The sequence below is a fragment of the Macrotis lagotis genome, chromosome 2 (assembly GCF_037893015.1).
Source record: "Macrotis lagotis isolate mMagLag1 chromosome 2, bilby.v1.9.chrom.fasta, whole genome shotgun sequence".
Lineage (NCBI taxonomy): Eukaryota > Metazoa > Chordata > Mammalia > Peramelemorphia > Peramelidae > Macrotis > Macrotis lagotis.
Genome location: NC_133659.1, coordinates 85,029,779 through 85,036,260, shown reverse-complemented (window position 1 = coordinate 85,036,260; position 6,482 = coordinate 85,029,779). Strand labels below are relative to the sequence as shown.

The 6,482-nt window shown below is 33.3% G+C and overlaps 1 pseudogene; it reads left to right on the top strand.

Moving 5' to 3' along the window:
- Positions 1-4,343: 4,343 nt before the first annotated feature.
- LOC141511077 (pyruvate dehydrogenase E1 component subunit alpha, somatic form, mitochondrial-like) lies at positions 4,344-5,494 on the top strand (annotated as a pseudogene).
- The last annotated feature ends 988 nt before the right edge of the window (positions 5,495-6,482 follow it).

Here is a 6,482-nt window from a genome sequence, read left to right as displayed (position 1 = left end):
AGCATGGAATGAATTGCTGCATCTGATATTGCGCAAAGGGGGCAGAACCAGGAGAAAAATGTACACATTAACATTGTGAGCTGATCAACCCTGATGGATGCAGCTCCTCTCAGTAGTTCAGAGAGCTAGGACAACACTTTTAGACCAATTATGGACAATACTATGCTCATCCAGAGGAAGAAAAAACAACAAAATAAAACAAAACCTTCACTTTCTAAATGAATATTACATTAATTTAAAAAAAAATTTCTCTTATTGTTTTCTTTCCTATCTCATGGTTTGCTTTCTTTTCCCTTAACCCTAATTCCTTATACCAAAAGTGATTAATCTGTAAACATGTTTAGCACTAATGTGTTTGTATAATATTCATCTGACTGTTCACCATTGAGGGAAGTGGAGTGGGAAAACATGCTTATGCATATGGTTGAATGTTGGAAAGTTTTAATAACATGGAACTGGAAAAATAAATAAAATGTCAATTTTAAGAATAATCCATTTTTCTCCACTCTACATACCCTAAATTCAAGAAAAGGAAAAACTCCCTGTAATAAATAGGAATAGTTAAGGGGAAATAATCTGTCTCATTCTACATCTTTAATCTATCACCTGTTATCCAAACTGGGGGACATGCTTCATTGTCAATGTCAAGGAAACATTATTGGTCACTGAATCTATCAAAATTCCTAATTTTTTTTCAGAGTTGTTGATCCTTTTAATATTATTGTACAAACAGGTTTTGTTCTCTTTACTTAGCCTCTCTGGATTTTCCTAAACTAAGCATCATTATCATATTTTGTAGTACAGTAGTTTTTCACTAAATCATATATAGTCATTTTTCAGCCATTCCCTAATTGATATGCCCCTCTCTCCCTTTAGAAACTAAAGTTCTTTGTTAATTAAGCAAAAAAAAATCCATGATAACTATATTTTATAACTTTCTTTGATCCCTTAGTGTTTTAGAGCTAGTCATAGTATAACTGGGTCAAGAAGTATGTACATTGGTTACTTTGGGGCATTAATTTCAAATTGATTTTCAGAATAACTGGGTTAATTTGCAGCTATATTAATTTGACTTTTTCCCCATAGGTTTTGTAAAACTTTTGTTATTTTCTATTTTTGTTAACTTGGCCAATCTATTGGGCATGAAATGGACTTTAGTTTTAATTTCCTTTTCTCTATTAGTGATCTGGTGATTTTTTTTTCATATAACTTTAAGTATCTTGTTTTTTCTTTCTTTGAAAACTGCCTATTCCCCCAAAGGAAGAAATTAAAACTTTTACAGCAATATGAAAAAAAAGTACTCTTACTTATTATTGATTAGAAAATGCATATTAAAACAACTCTTAGGAGCACCACACAGTATCAGAATCTTTTATATGACAGAAAAGGAAAATGATAAATATTAGACAGGATGTGGGAAAAGTGGGATACTGATGCATAGTTAGAGGAGGTCAGAACTGAACCAACCATTATGGAGAGCATTTTGAAACTAAGTACTAGGAAACTGTGCATACTCTTTAATACTACAAAGCAACAACTGGTATATATCTTAAAGAGATTCTAAAAAAGGGGGAAAGGGCCCACATGTACAAAAATATTTGTAACACTCCTTTTTGTATTTGAAAAGAATTGGAATTTAATGGAACGTCTGTCAATTGGAGAATGACTCAGCAAACTATATAACTGTGATGGAAGAACCAGATGATCACTGCTCACCTTAAGAACAATATTATGTGATAAGCAACTACGATAGATATAACTAGTCTCAGAACAAAATTATAAAAGACAATTCTAAGAGACACATGATGGTAAATACCATCTACATTCATAGGAAAAACTAAGGAACCTGAATATTGACAAAAGCAGACATTTTTACTTTTTAAAATTTATTGTATTTTTCTTCTTTCTCATGCTTTTTCCCCCCCTCTTTTGTTTTGATTCTTCTTTTGTAAAATGAATAATATGAAAACATGTTAAACATGATTACTTGCTATCATGGGGAAGGGGGGGATAAGGAAGGTAAGGAGGGAAAAAATTGTGATTCAAAATCTTGCAAGAAACAAATATTGAAAACTATCTTTACATACAATTAGAAAAAAATTTAAAAAGAATGGCAAAAAGCTGCCTGTCTCTTCTGATAATTTATGGAAAAATTGTTTTCATTTTTATAAATGAGAACCAAATCCTTTTTATTTTTGAAATGAGAACATTATCAGAGAATGTTGGATGGGATGTGGGAAATGTGGGATTCTAAATGCATAGTTGCTGAAGACATTTTACTTCTGCTGTTAGTTGTTTCTATTCTAATTCATCCTTTCATTGACAACTCTGTGTGTATATGTATGTGTGGAATTATGCATTGTGGTATTATCTTATAATGGATCGAGTTCTGAGTTTGTAATGATGAATAACTGTGTTTTAATCCTGACTCTCACATATACTATGTGACCTTGGCCTTTATTTAATATCCCCCTTCCTCAAGTATATTCCTAGGACCCATCTATTAATTTTTAGACATGAGGTGATTTGCTAGTTAGTGACAGATATTACCATATTCTGAGTTACCTCTGCTAAGAAAAATGATGTTCTTCTTCTAGCTAAACATTAATCCAAATTCACATGGAAAGCAAACAAGAATCTTTATTTTACCCTGGAGAAAGAATGTAAAAACATAAAGGTCCCTTAGAAATGCAAAAGCTTTCAAGACATATCTCCTTCCTTCTAAAGTCCTTGTTTGCATAGGAGCACTAATGGCAGGCAATGGTTAAGATTTCCTTTGAAGGAAAACTCAGTTGGAGCTTCCAAAGAGACCTCTGCTCTTCCCCAAGAAATCTGAATTTTCCAAACCTGAATTATCATGAGAGGAGAGGGACAAGATCTGCATTAGCTTTTCCACATGTTATGACCTTGTTGCTCCTTTGTTTTGAGTGTGAACTCCTTGAGAGAAGGAACTGTAGTTTGCAAAGTTTGCACTTAGCAGATATCAGGTACTTGATAAATATTCACTGATTAAACTTATCTTCATCAATTAAGAGGCATTTATTAAACAACTACTCATGTACTAGGCACAAAGCTGAGGATTGAGAAACACATATAAAGAATTTAAAATCCTTACTCTAGTTTAAAGGATTACATTGAAATGGAGAGGCATAACAAATATATATATATATATATATATATATATATATATATACTGTATACACATAAACACTAGATATAAAAGGGAAAATAAATAATAATAAAAATATTTAAAAATAAAGCAAGAAAACAAACAGTAAATGAATGAATAAATAATTATTAATAAATATGCAGTTATATATAATTATAGTTAGGTAGAAAGGGCATTAGAAATTGGGCAGATCCATTAGAAGGTACTATTTGATTTGCAACTTGAAGAGATGAGATACTGCCTTTGTGTTATGTGAAGGAGGAAGTGGAGTACATTCCAGGAATGTAGATGACCAATGCAAAGCCTTAGAGACAGGCTATGGAGTTGTTTTCTATCTATTAGGAAGAGAGGAGAGGACAATTTGGTTGAATTACAAGAATTCATGAGGGAAATCAATGTAAACTGAACCTAGAAAGAGAGGTTGGAGCCAATCTGTGAATGACTTTAAGAATTAAAATAGTATAATTTGCAGTTAATTTTAGAAGCACCAAGGAGGCACTGATTGGAATTTTATCATATGCCTACTAAGTTCTTGGCATTATGTTATGATTTAGATATATAAAAACAAAACTGAAACCATTCAATTAATCAAATGCTATACTATATCTCTAATTAGAAGTAATTTCTGATTATGAGTCTTATTCCTAAAGCTAGAGAATTCCTCAAACTCTCTCTAAAAGGAGAGTTATGTACTGGAAAATATCAGAAACAAATTCAAATTTTATTTTACTCAGATTTATGACTAAGTTGGGACAGGAGCAGTGAAAACCATTCTAGACACTAACCACTGCAGAACTGGGCACCTACCAAATGCAAGAGTTTGAAGCAATTATGAAAAATATAGGAATGGTTTAAAATAGAGTTTATTTTCTTTAAAAGCTTAAAACCAAATTGTGAAGACAAATATATACATGAAAAGCTTATTTTTTTCCTGTAGAGCTCAAAATAACATATTGAGTTCTATAGGTAATATGTGCCTGCTATTTTTAAAATAACTCTAGTTGTTGGCATCTTGGCACTATTAAAACGTAATTTACATAGCCCCCTTCCTAAATAGGGAAGATTGGGTTTCTGCTGCTGGATTTCTGAGACTGTCTCAGGACACGGTTCCTTCTGGCACATCCACCACCCACCAGACATTGTCCTGTTGGTCTTATGCTGAGGTTACTACTTCATGCCAAAAATGCTTCCAGTGGTGTCCTATATGTTGGGGGTGGCCTCCCCAAAGCCAATTAGAATAGTGTTGTTGGCAGTCTGTCCCTTTGTAAGCAAAGTTACATTTGATATTAAGAAATGTACTCTTCATGTGCTTGAACAGGGTCCTCCCATCAAAACAGTTCTCACTAGAGGACTCAAGTACTATAAGTTGATGCAGACTATCTGATGGATGGAACTGAAAGCAGATCAACTGTACAAGAAAAAGATCATCCGTGGTTTCTGCCATTTGTATGACAGTCAGGAAGCTGGCTTTGTGGGGTTGGAGGTTGCTATAAATCCCACCGATCACATCATCACATCTTATCAAGTTCGTGACTTTACCTATGTTCGTGGACTTTCAGTTTAAGAAATTCTGGTGGAGCTTACAGGACCAAGAGGAGGCTGTGATAAAGGAAAAGGGGGATCAGTACACATGGACACCAAGAATTTCTACAGGGGCAAAGGCATTTTTGGAGCTCAGGTTCTCATGGGAGCTGGTATTGCCATGGCCTGTAAGGATAATGAAAAGATGAGGTCTGTTTTGCTTTATACAGAGATGGTGGTGCCAATCAGGGTCAAATATTTGAAATGAGCAATATGGCAGCTTTCTGGAAATTGCATTTTGTATTTTTGTTTGTGAAAATGATCAATATGGAATTTGAACTTCCATAGAATGAGTTGCAGGCATCACCGATTATTACAAAAGAGGCATCTATATTCCAGGAATAAGGGTAGACAATATGGATATTCTGTATGTTTGTAGCTGACTTCTCTAGATCAGGAAGGGGACCCATTGTGATGGAACTAGAGACATACCATAATCATGGACACAGTATGAGTGACCCTGGTGTCAGTTACTGTTCTTGGGTTAAAATTAACAAACTACAGAGTAAAAGTGACCCTATTGGGCTTCATGACAGTAAGATAATGAACAACAACCTTGCCAGTATGGGAGAATTATAGGAAATTGATATTGAAGTAAAGAAAGAAATTGAGGATGCTACCCAATTTGCTACAGCTGATCCAGAGCCACCTTTGGAAGACTTAGGCAGTCATATCTACTCCCAAAATCCACCTTTTCAAGTTTGGGGTGTGAATATATGGATCAAGTTCAAATCTGTCAGCTAAAAAGGATTGTGTGTCGAAACTTATAGAAACACTTTAATGTTATATTTACTTGCCAGCTTTAAGAAACTTAATTATTAGGTTTAAAGAAGGGTTGAAACCTTCAAAAACAAAAACAGTTTGAACTGCCCTTAGAAGATTCTAAATATTACATTAAATTCAAGAGTTACATGCATACTTTAGTTGTGCATTGCATTAATTGTTTTATTAAAGGAACTGAATCCATTAAATTAATTACATAGCTTCATTTGCATTGTTATCATATTGCATTTAATAATTTCATGTTTGTATATGCATACCTGTATGAATTTTTACATGTATGCCCATATAAAGTAAGAAATTTATCTTTGAAATGGACAAGACACCAACCAGGGATTATTCTCTAAAAATGGGGCAACGTGTATTATATGAGAGTGATTGTATATGTGTAAATATACATATATTTACACATATACATGTGTATAGACAAATTCCCTGCACACAAACTATATATGTATATCCATATGCATATTCTTACACATATAAAGTAATAGATAGTAGATCATAGAAAGACAGATAGTTAATTTTCCTAGTTTATAAATTGTCCCCTTCCAACAAAAGAAAAAAAATTCTGGACCCTACCCTTAAACTTTTCTCTGTCAAATAATCTTATATTTCTCTGTGTACATACTTCAAACCCTCAGCCACCCTCATACCCACACTAAATTCCAAACTTCTTGAGATCTTAGATGATTCTGTTTTTACATGTGCAGTATTTAGCTTGGTGACTTACACATGACGCCAGCTTGACAAAATGTTTATTAATTTGAATTGCATTTTGATGTATTCAAACAGGTGATTTTTTTAATTATTTATACATTGCCTTTTGTTGCAATATAGTCAGAGATGTATATACAACTTAATGATATATGTGAAGGCACTCTCAAATTATCTTATTAGATTGTGTCATTCATAGACAGGGTAATAAGGATTGGGGGAAAGTTTTGTATAA